We start from the raw sequence: 17,585 nt of genomic DNA, 5'->3' as shown, positions 1-17,585 counted from the left end.
CAAAGACAGGTCTGTCCACAATTTATCGACAGACCCTAGCCCGTTGTCTCCACTATAACCCCACTTTTCAAAGGGGATGTCACGTGCAGACAGTGAAGGGATTCCATAGATCCATGTGGCCTCAAGCACATCATTTATTGTCTTCTCCACTTACAGATGACCCACATAAAGGGCTGGACTTGTTAACATCACACCAGTTTTTAACGTTTCTCAAACGTCTTCATTCTTCTCCTCATATTAGGTGCCCCCTCATGCATTTTAAACAGTTGTGTTCTTTTGTGGAGCCCCCCAGACACATATTGTCTGTGATTTATAAGATCCTTCAACCCTCAGATTCCTCGCCTCCTCCTTCTTTTGTTGCAGCATGGAACTGGGACATGGGCTGGGAGCTGGATTCCACTGAGTGGACCACAGCCTTTCATTTCACTTATAAATCCAGTGTCTCCTGTTACACTCAAGAGAAAAATGATAAAATTCTCTCTAGGTGGTACAAGGATCCAGTTTCTTTCCATCATATTTTCCCTCAGGTCTCGGAGACATGCTGGCAGTGTAACCACGCTAGAGGTACCTACCTCCATATCTGGTGGGACTGCCACAGAATCAAACCATTTTGGGAGAACATTTTTAATGTCTACAACAACGTATATGGTGAGTCACTCTCTCCTTCCCCTGAAATTGCTTTGCTATCCATTCAATTCAACATTAAATTGAACTTCTAGCCAATGACCAGGACTGAAAAAAAAGATATGGAATTGTTGGTCAGAAAGAGAAAATTTTAAAGCATTTGAAAGAAAAAAAGTGTATTATTATTCCAAAAAAAAACCCCAAACAAAGGCTAAAATACTCTAGTATAGTTGCTTAAAGCAAACCTAAAATTAGGTATTTAATTCACTACTAGAGCTCCATGTGCCTGCATGCCATGTCCATTTTTAACTAATTTATTGTGCTGGTGTTCCAAATTACTGAATTCCAGGAAACTACAATATGAACATACTGACCTAGATTTTGGTTGCAAAGCCTGGCTGACGTTCTCATATTCTAAGTCTCTCTATTGACTCATCACAATGATGAGACCATTTGTGGGGGCTTAGGAAGCAAGAGGGATTGTGGCCAGGCTACTGACTGCATTACTATCTGCATATCATATATTAGGGAGGTGTCTGCTTTGTGCTGGTGGATCAAGTACTGTTAAATATGTGTATAATCACCTCCCCCCGAAACTCCTCAAAAAGTCACACTTTCTCCCCAGAAAGTAACACAATATTATCACCTTTTTGAAATTATATAAACATACTCATATTCAAATAAATGAATATAATAATAATAAAAACTCAAAAAGTCAAAAAAAGTCCAATACAAAGTGTCCCAATAAAAAATGTCCCAATCCAAACAAAAATAGTGTCCAAAATGTCCTAATGTTCAAGCTTTATCATCCAATAGGAAGAAATTCCATTTCGTCCCGTGGTACCTCAAAAAAACAAATTTAAATAATCTAGTGCATTACCTTTGTAGATAATATAATCACTCTGTGCAAAAACACAAAAACACAAAAACTGTGCAAAAACTATATATATATATATCTCTTCCGTGCACATATGAGTTAACTGTGACCACTCTGTGAACACTGCAACACTGTGTATCCACCAACACCAATAGTATTAAATACTATTACCCTCTGTATCCATATACCAGCATCCAATGAAATCTTCTAATTTGCTCCCAAGAAATTATTCCAAGGTCCTCAAAAGACAAGAAGGGTCTCAAGGCTCATATTCAGGGTATAATTAAGAAATCTTTAATAGCCACTTACATTAAAACTTCATTAATCCAGCTTCCAACATGGTTTTTGTGTGAGCTCTATCAAACAAATGCAAATGCCATGTGTTGACAACCCACAAAATGGCCGCGGTGACACTTCCGGTCTGCGTGCGTGCGTCACGACGTCACACCCTTAACGCGTTTCGTCACTTCCGGACTTCAGACGAAGTCCGGAAGTGACGAAACGCGTTAAGGGTGTGACGTCGTGACGCACGCACGCAGACCGGAAGTGTCGCCGCGGCCATTTTGTGGGTTGTCAACACATGGCATTTGCATTTGTTTGATAGAGCTCACACAAAAACCATGTTGGAAGCTGGATTAATGAAGTTTTAATGTAAGTGGCTATTAAAGATTTCTTAATTATACCCTGAATATGAGCCTTGAGACCCTTCTTGTCTTTTGAGGACCTTGGAATAATTTCTTGGGAGCAAATTAGAAGATTTCATTGGATGCTGGTATATGGATACAGAGGGTAATAGGATCAAGTACTGACTTTCCACTTTAGGTTATATTTAAACCCCAAATAAAAGGTAAATGTGTTAAATGTTTTCCCATACTGATTTAGATTTGTACTTCTCATTAGCTGACGTGGGGGGGACTGACATGAAGGGGGGTATTCTAAGGTGAGGGGGAATAATCTGATGTAAAGGGGGGGGGGGGCTCTGATGTGACAGAGATCTGATGTGATTGGGGAGGCTCTGATGTAGGAAGGACTCTGATAACTAGGGTGGGGATGTGATATGAATGAGGCAGAGATCTGATGTGAAGAAGGGGGCACTAATGAATGTAAGGGATTCTGATGTATTGGGGGCTCCTAATATGAAGTGGGGAGGGGGATCCGATTATGTGAATGGGGCTTTGATATTAAAGGGGAGCTATTCCTTGCTCCCTCTGTCTCTCTCTCTCAATCTTCCTTTCTTGCTCTCCTATACTCTATGATATACATTTCTTATTCCTCCTGACCCCTGTACACTATGTTTTACGTGACATTGTCCTGCCTAATGTATTCATTGTGTCAATGGTAGCACAAGTCTTCAAGGTCTGATACCATTTAAAGGAACCGTTTGACAGTGTCACCCTTGGCAAACCAGTTCATAGATAACCAAGTTAGGCCACAGAAAAGAGCTATGAATTCATCCATCAAATTCTCATTAGAAAACATCTTAGATTTGATATATCTTGTGAACAAATATACTGTAGCTATATTTCCAACTAACCTACAACAATTCCAGTACATCTGTTATTGCTGACATATACATCATGTCACAAGGGGGTATGGCTCTTTTTCCAATAACCTTTCTCTTGTATCAGCTGTCTTCAAAAGTAGAACCCACATGTTTTGTTTAATCAATATGTAGGATAGTCTAGATAAGCCTTTTTGCAGTCAAGGCACCGTTCAAAAGTATGCAGAACCTCAGGGCACTCCAATCTAAAATGTGAAAATGTGTATAAAACAGTTAATGTCACCTTCAAGGGAAGGGGATTAAATACTAGATGCTAGTTATGTCCCACACTAGCAGATGTGTGGCTGACTTTCATATATCACATCTGCCTATTGGCTTGTGTATGGTGACTTTAAAGGATAAGTTCACCTTTTGTAACATGTTACATCCATATTCAGGGGGATCTTCTCCCCCCACTTGCTGTCACAATCTAAAAAAATGCAGCTGTACGGGAGTAACGTACCTGGTGATAAAACCTGCAGTGCAGAGGGAGGCCTCCCTTTCAGCTCTGGCTCAGGGACCTTGGTAGAGTAACAGGGAGTGTCGGAGCACAGAGGTGCACGAGTTTCCATTCATCCCCTTCCCTAATTTGTACAAGGGTATAAGCCCCTCGCAAATCTAATTTGGTAAAGACTGTGGCAGCTCTAAGTCTCTGGAATATCTTGGGGATTAGGGGAAGGGGTATCAATTCTTTACCGTGATCTTATTTAATTCTCTATAATCCACTCAGGGCCGAAGAGAATGATCTTTTTTTTCTCCACAAAGAAAATCCCTTCTCCAGCAGGAGAGGTAGATGGCCAAATAAATCCTTTCCTGAGGCTGTCATCCAGGTATTCTTTCAGGGTCTCTAGTTCACATTCAGACAGGGGAAAAATTCGACCAAAAGGAATTTCTTCTCCAGGTAATAGTTTGATGGGACAGTCATAGGATCTGTGAGGTGGTAGAGTGTTAGCTCCTTTCTTGTTAAAAATATCCAAGAATTCATGATATACCTAAGGAACCATCAGGTCAAGTTCATTATCAGAGTCCATACATAGTAGCGTAGAAGTCTGGACAGTATTCCTTGTCAGGCAACGCTCCTGACAATAGGCTGATTGGAAGTCCACTTTCCCTGTGGCCCAGTTGACATGGGGATTATGTGCCTGAAGCCATGGCATTCCCAAGATGACAGGGTATAAAGGTGACAAGATGACATCCAGACATAACAGTTATTTGAGGGCAGGGAAGGAAGTGGATACTGGTAGCAATACTGTTTCCTGTCTTACAGTCCTGGATTTAATACTGGATCCATCAGCGAGATAAACAGAGAGTCCTTGAGCCTTAGGTTGCAAAGGAAACTGATGTTGTGCTGTGAAGGACTGGTCTATGAAGCAGCTGCAGGCCCCAGAGTCAATAATGGTGGATACCGGAAGGACTCTTCCCGGGAGCTGGAAAGAGATGGGAAGAGTTACTTGAGCTGAAGCAAGTAGTGCAGATGGTCTACTGGTGGTAAAGATGGACAGGCACTTACGTAGTTTTGGCCGGGCAATTCCGCACATAGTGGCCTGCTTCTCCACAGTAAAGGCACAAGTTGTTCAGTCGTCGCCGCTGGCGTTCCTCTGTTGACAGTGACGGGTGCAGGAGGCCCAACTGCATAGGCTCAGGCTCATCTGATACAGGCATTGCCGCAGGTGCTGCTGAAGGTTCTGGACTGGCTGAAGATGTACCCTAGGTAGCATCCATACAGGATGGGACTGGCCAGTGGATCTGTACATCTCTGAGCCTTCGATCAATTTGAATTGTCAGGTCAATCAGTCCTTCTACAGAATTTGGCACTCCCACTCTGTCTAGTTCATCTTTCAGGGGTTCCGAGTGTTCCAGGCAAAATTGGTAGCACAGGGCAGCATCATTCCAACTTGTGTCAGAGCTCCAGCGTCTAAATTCAGTCACATAGTCCTCTACTGCCCTGTGACCTTGTTGGAGAGCATGAAGAGCTGCTTCTGACGAAACTGAACATTGAGTGTCATCATTTATTTGTGCCATTGTATTGAAGAAACTCTTTACGGTAGTCAACTTGGTGTCTTCCTTTTCCAAGAGATGAGCTCAGGCTTGGGGTTCCCCTTGTAATAGAGAGATTACAAATCCCACTTTAGTAGCTTCCAGTGAAAAGGTGCAGGGCTGCAACGCAAAATATAACTGACATCCATTGCGGAATGCACAAAACTTAGTCCGATCCCCGGAAAATCAATCTGGCGTAGGAACCCTTGGTTCAGGAGGAAGCATCATAATGGTAGAGGATGCTGGGGCAGCGGCATGAGATGTAGAAGGAGCTGAGGTAGAGCTGGCGGAAGCTGCAGTGGTCAAGGTTGCGGGTGCAGGCAGGGCTTGGAGGCAACTCTTGAGCTGGGTATAACCTTCCTGAAGATTCTTGACAGCCTGAGTCAGTGCAGAGATATGCTGGCAGATTTCATCAAGCGGGGAGTGTAAGGAAATATGTCTTATTAACTGGCATCCATTTTGTATAATGCCTCCATTTCTTGATGTGTGAAAGTTAGTTTGCTTGTAACTCCTCTTTCGTTTTCTGAGATTAGTTTCATTTCGGTATAAATGGAACTACCTTATAGGGTATCCCTCAGCTATTTGCTGTTTCTGTTCTTCACTCTACTATATTGATAAGAATGGAATGTTTCATTGGTCATCCTAAGATTAAGCAATGCCTGCTGAGTTCTGTATAACAGTTCTTGTCTTGCATTAAACCTTTAGAGATTTAGTTTGCACACTTTGGTGTCTGGAGCCTTATTTCTCCCAGGCCTGAGGGTGAAAATAATGAGGACAGGGGCTACAGACATAGGCTGATTCCTATCAGGGAGACCCCTCTTTCAGGTTCCGACATAACGTACCTGGTGGTAGAACCTGAAATGCAGAGGGAGGCCTCCCTTGCAGCTCTGGCTCAGGGGCCCTGGTAGAGTAACAGGGAGCACCGGAGCACAGAGGTGCATGAGTGCCTGATAGGACTTGTGTGGATGGATGTTGATGTGCATCAGGAATGCAGGAGCAGCTGGTGGATGGCACACAGGCAGGAGGGCAGGAGCAGCTGGTGGATGGCATGCTGGCAGAAGTGCAGGAACGGCTTGGCAGATGACACTCTGGCAGAGGTGCAGGAGCAGACTGGCAGGTGGCAAGGATAAGGTTCAGGTGCAGGAGCTGAGTAAGGCAAGGTCAGGTGGTCCGGGTCGGCAACTAGCAAGCAGAGTAAGCATAAATGGCAGGCAGAAGACTAGTCAAAGGACAGGCCAGTTCGGTACAGGTAGCGTTCAAGCATGGTCAATAACAGATCATATCAGGAACAGAATCACAGGTAATAGGATGCACGAGTGCTCAAAGGTATTAGACCAAACGGCACTGATGCAAGGCACTAGCCCAGCTTAAATAGCCCGCCTGGCACCAATGCATCATCATCATGCATGCCCACTTGTGCGCACCTGTGTGCATGACTGCGCACACACATTTGCTAATTGGCCATAAGCAGGGCTAACAGAGGTTCTGCGCCTGCGCATAGATATGCGCATTCCCTGACAGCGGGGCTCCGCCTGCTCGGCCACATCATTTATTCACAGTGTTCTGTAATTGTGAAAACTACAAGTACCGACAGCCTTTGTGACTGGTACTTGTAGTTCTCAATGGCCTACCAGGGTGCTAGGTAGTTTATTGAGCTTCCTGGCAGAGTGTAACTGCCTACCCGTATTGGAGGTACGGACAGACAGCATCACAGACAATCTGTAGGACAATCCCACAATCTACTGATCATGGGTGCAATGTTTTACAAGCTCCTAAAAAAAAAAATGAAATAAATGAATATTTTTTATCTGCAAAAATAGGTGAACCTATCCTTTATTTTCCCTAATTACTTGTATTATCGGATCTTCAATGAAACATGAAAGTACCGCTCCTCCACAACCTCCCCCTTGTGTTTTTTTTGTTTTTGTTTTTTTTGGGGGGAAGGGAGGAACTTTTTTGACAGGTACCCACTTCCTCAGTTCTCACCTAGGTGAGGACGACATCAATTTTGTCCTCCCTCCCCCCTCCCACAGTCTCCAGGGACACCTCACACATCCCAGGAAGCTGCAGGACCAGTCAGTAAGTGACACGTGATCTTGAGCATACACAGAGGGAGCCAGCTGTCAGACATCGGGAAGTCACAGCAGGCTGCCACATCCAAGATGCCAAAACCAAAGCCCAGCGAAGAATTGGCTTTGGTGAAGACAGCACTGAACTCCTGGGCTGGAAAGTACCACCTGCACTCCACCTAATCATATTAGTGCTCCTGTCTTTTTGTTGACCCATCTGACAGCCAATCAGAGCCCTTCTTCTATTGGTCACAGTGTTGCATGCAGGAATTAGCTGCTTGCTGATTGGAGGCCTGTGTCCCATTCTGTCTTTGGCAGCAAGAGGCAGATGGATGGGCCTCAGACCAGCAGCATCCAATGTGTAGAGCATTCATTACTGAGAGCTGCTTGCAGATGCCACCCTTCTAGAAGCCAAAACCCTGCTTGAAAGTCTGATCTAGATGTACTTATTTATTTTGGCAAATATATACAGCAATATAGTTCCTTACCTAATCATACTGATATGCAAATTAAACATGAAAGTTCATGGAGGTACAAAACTTACCGTACAAGCTGGTGGCAAATCTGACATCCTGGAATACATCTACAAACAAAAAAAAAATGAAACCCAAAATTAGCATTAGGATTCATGTTTATATTTGCCTTTTCTATTATATTTTGTTTGATATAAAAAAATATCAAACCTAAGGTCAATGATTTTTGGATTACCAGATTAAATTTAGCAGCAATGACCATACATCAGTTAACTTGACTATAATTCTATGACTAATTTGAATACCTAAATCATTGTTACTTAGTATTTAAGGAAATGTAAGATTTATATTTGGTACATTGTTCTAATAAATATCCGTAACAGTTTTCATTCCAATTATAAAAATGTATTTATTCTTTTTGAAATTGTTTTATTTCTATGTGTGAAGCTTAGCGACAGCTGCAGCTAGAAGGTTCTTTTGGAAAAATCATGATTACCATGATTGATTGATACGGTAATCATACAAGCCCAATCATTCATTTGGATGGGCAGCTTTCAGTGACAGCATGGTCTCAGAACTAAGTGTGCACAAGTGTGCTTTCCTAGTCCTACAATGGAGGAACATTAGCAGTGGGCAATGGCCTGAAAACCTGAACCTACTGATCATGGTTGGAACACTATTATTTTTTTTTCATCTTATAGTACATATTGCTTTTCACTTCAAAATGCACTATAAATCAAATAGGTAAATGTCTATTTTGACCTAAAAGCCCAATTTCAGGGTAAAATTACCCCCCCCCCCCAACTGCTCATTGGGTAAAAAAAATCTCTAAATCCCTTTTTTCACTTACTTCAAGTGATGATCATGTGATCATACAATACCTGGGATGTCTAATTGGGACACAGCCACTGCTCTCATTTGCATGGGTACAAGTGTATATGGGAGCATGTCCCCAAGCTCACACTGTCTGCATTCAGGGACACACATCTGCACCCACATGGATGTCTGATTGGGAGCAACCACGGTATCCATGTATCCAGTGCTTCTCAATAGACATAAATGGTACTACCTATACGTGATGTACAGCAAAGAAAATGTCTATACGAGCCACACATGTCTGCAAACTCCAGGTAAGAAAGTGTAACAGCCTCAGTCTGGGCTTCAGCCACAACATGCCCCCAACACGTTCCTCTCTGCCCCAGAGCTTAATCATGGGAATCCCCATGACTGTACATTGCTGTCTGGAGCCGGGTTGAGCTCCATCCTAGCCTGCACTCACAGTGATTGACTTTATTGTTTGGGATCCTTACAGCCTGAGCAGCACCCACAATTTCGGTTTGGGATTACAGTGACTACCTATATGCGGATGCACAGAACATGCTAATGCATCCAATGTAGGAAAACAGGCCCCTCACACAGATGTATGCTTTAAGGATAAGTAGATAAGCGTGGGACTTTCAAAGGCCACATCTGAAACCGTATAGGAAAAAGAAAGTAATGTAATCTGGATATTTAATCAATTTACCTATTGAGATGGACTTTACTGGCACAGAATGAAAAAAATACCCAACATTTATCTTAAAATCATAAGCTTTATTAACAATGAATAAAAAATGAAGAAGCATTGTAAACCTCTCAATATGGAAAGCAAGTACCCTCAATGTTCTTTTAATAAAATACCACTGGATATAAATCACAAAGTAATCCCTATAGTGTCTGCTCAAATGGTGTATATCCACTGTTTATCAAGCTTGCTAATCCGGTGCCTGCAAGTCAATGCGTTTCATCAATTAATTGGCTTCATGAGGACCAAAAACACTTCAAGAAGGCATCCAGTCACTAGGGTTGTGTAGGGAGGCCTGGTCAGTAATCTTGGGGCGAGCTTGGGCGCATCCAACACAGTCCTCAACCCCCACAAAGAAGAAATGCAGGTGGCCAGGAAACAAATTAAAGTTGGATAAGTTACTTGGATATGGCCATAGAAGATGAAAACAATGTAATAAAAATGATGTCAAAGTGGCAAGAGGCATGGGCTATTGGTGGTAAGAAGTTGATTATCACAGAAAAGGAATAAACAAGACCCTACGGTGCGTATGCCTTATGTGCACCACTATATTACAGAGGCCACAGATCCGTATGAATCTGGAAAACCAGGAAAATCTGCTCCCCTTGACCACCATGGTTATATGGTCCATCATCCCTAAATGCGTAAAGACATCCTGGCTGCCAACATCATAGTTCACCTTTGGGAACATATTACATGATCTACCCATTTTTAGGGTAACCAGCATAGGCTAGAACCAGGCTGGGCTTCCATGGCCACGTTGGGATCATAGGCTGAAAAGTCCAGTAGAATGTCAGATTAGACACTATTAGGGAGGGACTAAAGTGCAGAACAGATAATCTGAGTTCCAGTGCCACACTACAGTTCCTGCCATGAGAAGCTCTGTTCCATGCTGCTTAGACAAGAGCTGGAGGATCTTGTTTTCAGGTCTCTGACACAAACAGATGTCACATCATCCTCAGGAACCCTGCAACTGGACTTTGCTGCTACATTCATTTGGAGGTATCTCAATTAATGACTACAGAATATTACATTGTTTAAACTTACTCATTATATAGTATTAGTTTGGATGCTGACCTGTGTCCTTACAAATCTGTTGTGTCTGTTTGACAAATCTGTACATTTTTTGTTTTAAGTTTTTTTAATAAAAATGTATCATGGAAAAAAAATAACTACAGTATATACTCTATACCTGGTTATATGTGCACAATTCCACCAGGACTTCTATCTGGTCCTTTGCTGATAATACTGTCCTTTTGCAGGGGCATATCTACCACCATGCAAACAAGGCGTTTGCCTCCGGTGGCATTTTTCAAGGGGGGAGGCACCGCCCCCCAGGCCAGTGGCGTATTATTCATGAGTGCAGGGTGTTAACTAAACTCGGGCTTTACACTGCATCCATGGATGATACTGTCAGGTGCTACAGCTGCGGCAGGGGTTTAGGCATCCCCACATACAGTGTCCCCTATGCTGGCCCTGCCCCCGTGCCATTCCCACCCCTTCCCGTGCTGGCTCTGCCCCCTTTGCTCAGTCAGGGCCTCTTCCCAATGACCTGCTGTTCCCCTCCCCGGAATGGCTGCATAATAATTCTGCTGTGTCCGGTGCGTAGTGTGTCCCGGTGCCAAGGTGTCCTGCCCTGAGCCAGGCTCTCCCTCCCCCCACCTCTGTCAAATTTCCCTGGGTGTCTCAGCTGCTGCAGAACTTCTTGGAGGGGGGAAGTTTGTTCTTCTGGGTGTTCTAGTGCAGGGCAGTGATTAGCAGCTGTGGGGTTCCCAAATACCCCCTTTTCTCTCTCTGCCTCTCCACCCTAAACAATAACCCCCTCCCCACCTCTCCACCCTAAAAAAATAACCCCACCCTAAACAGTGACCCCCCTCCCCACCTCTCACCCTAAACAATAACCCTCATCCCTGTCTCTACACCCTAAACAATAACCCCCCTCCCCACCTCTCCACCCTAAACAATAACCCCCTCCCCATTTCTCCACCCTAAACAACAACCCCCCTTCCCACCTCTCCACCCTAAACAACAACCCCCCTTCCCACCTCTCCACCCTAAAAACCCCCCCTTCCCACCTCTCCACCTTAAACAATAACCCACCTCTCCACCCTAAACAACCCCCCTCCCCACCCTAAACAACCCCCCTCCCTACCTCTCGACCCTAAACAATAGCCCCCTCCCCACCTCTCGACCCTAAACAATAACCCCCCTCCACACCCTAAACAAAAGCCCCCCTCCACACCCTAAACAATAACCCTCCTCCTCACCCTAAACAATAACCCCCCTCCTCACCCTAAACAATAACCCCCCTTCTCACCTCTTCACCCTAGACAATAACCCCCCTCCCTGGCTCTCCACCCTACGCAGTAAACCATTTTCCTGCCTCTCCACCCTAAACAATAACCACCTCCTTTGAAGAGCTGTAGCTCTAATAGGAAGAGGTGGAGCCTAAATAGGAAGGGGTGGGGTTTACAGCTGACGGGGTGGATCTTAAACAGGAAGGGGTGGGACAAATTTAGATGGGGAGGGGGCATCATATTTTAATCTCTCCTAGGGCAGCACAAAACCAAAATACACCACTGCCTGTTTGTACATTGGATGTATGTACTGTTATTAATCTCTTTTTATATAAAGTTTGGAATAATTCTATACTGCTGTGCATGTACATACAGGGGCGGACTGACAACTCATGGGGCCCCCGGGCAATAGGGGATCATGGGGCCCCTGTGTCCTTGCCCACACCCAAAGCACACCCAAAAAAGCCTATAAAAGGTACCAGGGGCATTTCATGGGGCCCCCTGCTGACCCGCGGCTCTCGGGCAGTGCCCCAGTGCTCGAATGGTCAGTCCGCCCCTGTGTACGTACATACTTATGGTTAATATTATATGCTGGTTGCAGTAGTCCCTCTGCTCCCAATTACTTTGATTAGATTACTGGTTAATTTCCCATGAAGGGAGTCCCTTCTATTCACAGAGACCCTGTCCTGGGTGGAGGCACTGCCAACTTCATTATCAATCCTACTCTTCCACTTAGTGAAGGTTCTAGTTCTCTACAGGTTTAGCACAATATCATGTATGGAGAAGGCCATTTCTCAGAATCTTCCCAAAAGAGAGCTACATTTAGGTTATGGAAAGCATCTCATCTTTTATGGTTTGTCAGTAACTTAATTGATGTAGGAGTGTCTGATATCAGCCCATCTTCTAATGTTTAAGGCAATTGCATCATGTTATTATATTATGTAACCACTTCCATAGGTCAAAATATTTAATTGCCAGTGATTATTAAGGGATTATGTTCATATTTGCATAATATTCTAAATGTGGTAATTGTGATATCCCTGCCCTACAGTCTTTTAAATAATCACGGCTAACTGAATAGATCAATGAATTTACCAAGAGAGTCTGGGAAATATTACAGGGTCTAAGGCAGTGTTTCTCAACCTTTTTTCAGTCAAGGCACCCTTTAAAATTACAGACAGCCCCGAGGCACCCTTTAAAATTATGGACAGTCTTAAGCAGGGGTGGACTGACCATTTGGAAATGGTCCCCCCCGGGTCAGTAGGGGGCCCCATGAGATGCCTCTGGTACCTTTTTCATAGGCTTTTTTGAGTTTGGGCAAGGACACAGGGGCCCCATGATCCCCTATTGCCCGGGGGTCCCATGAGTTGTGAGTCCGCCCCTGGTCTTAAGGCACCCCATTTTAAAATGGGGTGCCTCAAGAGTGTCCATAATTTTAAAGAGGCACCCATTCTAAAATGTGAGGCACCCATTCTAAAACTATTCTAATAGTTTTATATAATGCAGCAACACCCACACATGTAGGACACCCAACATTAGAGGTGATTTATTCTTCCAAAGCAAATACACTTCTGCACACTGGTACTGACTAGTATTCCAATGTTTCTCTTCTCCCTCAGTTTTTTTCCATCATTAATGTGACCCCATCACTGATGGAGAGGGGCAGGAGAAGGTCAAACTAGGATGTTGTGCAGGTAACTGATATCCTCCTTAACTGATGATGTCATTTGTTGTCAGTATGCTGGCGACTAGAAGGACGTAATGGTGCACAATGAAAACCTGTGGCTTTGTTTAACTAAAAGGCAGGCTTGTTCCACCAGCTGGCTTGTATACAAATTCTGGGAAATTTTTAGACATTCTGCCAAGGCACCCCTAAAGAAACCCCAAGGCACCCCAGGGTGCCTGGGCACCCTGGTTGAGAAAGGCTGGTCTAAGGTATACATCACCTGAAGGAACAGCTCAACCTACCTCCTATAGTACTGCATCAAGACTGTTCCCTGACATGTTTTGTAGAAAACCTACTTATAATGCAGAGCAGTGGCACATGGGCAGTTTATACAACCAAGAACTATGGCCAGGCTATGGAAAATCATATTGTGACATATTCTTAAAGTGTTACTTAACCCAGGACCCTGCATTCAATATATCCAGTCCTCCATGGTACACAGAACATGGAAATTCAATTATTTTAGTAAATATAAACTGCTAAATACATTTTCTCATCAGCAGTATATAGAAGTCTTGTGACTTCTATCAGTGTCTGGACGAGCACTAGTTAATCTTGTTGGAGGAGTTTTCATTCTCCTCTGACTGTCCTATGAGGCTGCATGACCCCTGACGCCTGACATTGGCCCTGTGCAGATCACATGCACCCTCTCAGAAAAAAACTCTTTAGCAATACACAACAAACAGAGCATGTGCAGTCTTGCCATTGCTGCTCTGTACTATGGCAGATGGATTGGGGACAGTGGAAGAAGGGAAGGATCAGAGAAGAAAGGATCAAACAGCCTTTTTACACAATAAGGAGGCTCAAACCCCCTTAGGTTCCACAGTATCACAAGCCTGCTTTACTGCATATACAGACGTATTTTACTTTTGTGGGTTTAGTAAGACTTTAATGAGCAATAATTAAGCTTTAAAACAAACCCTCACAGGCCTCTCTAGTTTCAAGCCCTGGGGAATAATTCATTCTCACGTTCACAGCAGAAAGCCACTGTATTGCCCTATTTGAGGCTCAAGGAAAGCTGCAGCTTGCAGGTTCTTTTGAAATAAACATTATGATCACATAATCCTAATCATTCATAAGGACTGGCAGCTCTCAGTGACTATGTGGTTTTGGAACTAAGAGTGTGCACAGGTGTTCCCTCCTTATCCTGCAATGGATTCTTCTTCACCTACTGAACAATCAAAGTTAAAGTTGTTTTGTAACAGTAACAGCAGACATGTTTGCTACAAATCAAAAATAGTGTTTCTGAAGAACCTCATAATGACTGTGAAGCATGGTGGTGGAAATATTATGGTTTGGGTTAGTCTTGCAGCATTAGAGGTTAGGCAGCACACAGCCATTGAGTCAACTATACATTCTGCATCTTATCAAAATATGCTTCATGATGATGTGAGTCCATATTTCCAAACGTTGAACTAGAAATTAGTCTTTCAATATGATAATGATTCAAAGTGCACTAGAAAATCCAAAGGAATGGGTCAAAAAGAAAAAATAGAGGGTTATGGACCGCCCTAACCAAAGACCTGATTTATTTCCTATTAAAGCTTTGCAGGGGAATTTTGAAATGGGCAGTTCATGCAAGGAAGCCTACAAACATTTTACAGTAATGCAAAATGGCTACAATGAGTAATTTGTGCTGGGGGAGGGGGCACTACAAACTTTTGATACCAAGTGTTTACTTTTTCCACAGCACACCATTACATCTATTAAAATTGTTGTATATCACTTGTATCTCTAGGCGTTATTTGAATACAGATCCAATGTTTGGATGATCAAATATCTAAAAGAAGTCAATAGTTTCCATGTACTTAATTTTTCACATGACTGTACTGGAATAAACTTCCCAAGCCCTCCAATTCTGACAGCCCCTCTTAAAGTGTTACTAAACCCACAACAGTGACATCAGTCTGTATATGCAGTAAAGCATGCTTGTTATACTCACTGTGGAACCTAAGCGGTTAATCCTCTGCATTGTGTAAAAAGGTTGTTTGATCTTTACTGTGCTCCCCCTCCACTTCTTCAAATGTCCACCTGATAAGACAGACTGAATCCGTAGCCACATGCACATGCTCAGTTTAGTGTGTATTGCTAGAGAGTTTTTTTTTTCTTGGGAGAGTGCATGTGATCAGCACTTCTGTCGGACAGGCTGCTGTACGCATGCACCGAATGTCTGGCCAATATCCAGCCTGCCTGTACCAGCCTAATGCTCTGTTTAATGACCATACTGCAAATATACTACAGTCTATTGGAATGGCATGAAACATATTAATACTGTGTTTTAGAGGGCAAAAACAAACCTGTGAGGTTCTCTTGAGCTTGGAATCATAGAAACACAATCCCGTTTATAAAAGGTCTTTTCTATCCAGGACAAGTTATTCTGGAAAACAAAAGTGGAAAGCTTCACCAAGCTGATCATATAGATCGTTATTTGTGATGTGAAATTTGACAGATAACATACAGATTCATTTTGCTGCTGACTCTGAAAGGATTTATTAGAAGTGGTAGGAAGACAGAAAAAAATATATATCAGCGGCCAGACTCATCCACCTCACCAAGCGCTCCACATCTGCCTCCCCCTCTGCCAATCCCTTCATTGGCTCCCGATTGCCCAACGCATCAAGTTCAAGCTGCTAACCCTGACCTACAAGGCCATTCACAATGCCGCCCCGAACTACATAACTGACCTGATACCCAGATACTACCCTACCCGTGCCCTCCAGTCCTCACAGGACCTTCTGCTCTCTAGCTCCCTGGTCTCCTCCTCCCACGCCCGATTGCAGGATTTCTCCAGGACTTCCCCCATCCTCTGGAACTCCCTACCCCAATCCATCAGACTGTCACCTACCCTCCTCACCTTCAGGTGCACCCTGAAAACCCTCCTCTTCAGGGAAGCCTACCCCAACCTCACCTAACACCCGACCTCACCTAACAACTAACCTCCTCCACTCCTCCCACAATCCAACCCCCACAGCCATCTCCTCCTGTACCACCTTCCCCTCCCTCCTAGATTGTAAGCTCTAAAGAGCAGGGCCCTCGAACCCCTCGTGTATTGTATTGTTACTGTCTTGTCTCATGTTCTGTCCCCCTTGCTACTGTACAGCGCTGAGCATACCCTTTGGCACTATATCAATACTGTATAATAATAATAATAATGATTGCAGAAGATTTATACAGCGCCGTCAGTGGCACATATATATGTGTGTATATATATATATTTATTTTTTATTTTTTTGTTTTTAAATAAGCTTCTTTCAGAGTCTTCCAATTCACAATTGAGTGTTTTGGAGCCTAAAGCTCAAAGCTCCACAGCGCTCAACAAGCTTTTAAATTGTCCCAGTTCACATGACACATCTGACCATTCAGGTGTCTGTAGCTCAACACCTGAAGCTCCAAAAGGAACATGAGCTACTTTTGAAGCTGAAATGGGCTCCATTGACTTGAGTTTGAACACATGAAAAATACAGTACATTACATACATTTTTAGGTGCTCCCATAATAAAAGTCTATGGGGCTGAAAACATTTGATCCTGCCCCAAGGAAGCTCTTGTATGGCTCTTCACTCTTAAAAACATGCACAAATTGCACAAAAAGCCTCAAAATCGCTTACATTTGCTACACTCAAGTTTGAATGGCTGCTTAAAGTGAATGTCTGGGCAAGATAAAAAAAATAGTCCATCTCTATTAAACATGCCCCTTTCCCCATGCTTTATCCCTTTAAAAGCATACAGAAAAATACCTTATAATATGCCAGAAATCCATTAAGCTCTTAGGCCTGGTTCACACCTATGCAGTGAGCATTTGATCCGTTTCTGCAATGCTTTTTGCGGTGCATTTTGCATTTTTGCACACATATGTTTGACACATTTTTCACACTTTTTTTATGCTTTCTGCGTTTAGCAGTTTTTATGCTTTTTTTGGCCAGTTTGTTGTTGGACAGATTAAAAAACACAAAACGCATCAAAAATGCCACAAAAACGCACTACATTCGTTTTTTCTGCAGCGTCTCCATTGAAGTCTGAACCAAAAATGCAACGTTTTGTGTTAACAAAAAGTCTCTGACTCTTTCCAAAATACACAACTGCTGAAAAAAACATAGATATGAATGTGTCCCATAGGAAACCATGATAAATGGACTGTAGTGTGTTCCTGCAAAAAGCACCAAAAATGCATTGGTGTGAACTAGGCCTTAGTAAGCTGACCACACTACATCCCATGAATGTAAAGGAGATGAGAAGGTGAGATGTTCAATAGCCCAGCAGAGGAGGTGGCAGGCTGATAGCACTGCTTGAAATTTCAATGCAGCAAAGGCAGGTTTGTTAGCTCAAACAGAAGGCTAGGAGTTCACTGGATTTTTGGGCAAATCAGCAGTTTTTTTTCT

This window comes from Staurois parvus, unplaced genomic scaffold (assembly GCF_062004578.1).
Source record: "Staurois parvus isolate SC_StPar_1 unplaced genomic scaffold, SC_StPar_1.0 ptg000381l, whole genome shotgun sequence".
In the NCBI taxonomy this organism is placed as follows: domain Eukaryota; kingdom Metazoa; phylum Chordata; class Amphibia; order Anura; family Ranidae; genus Staurois; species Staurois parvus.
Note: the sequence above shows the minus strand (reverse complement) of the source record.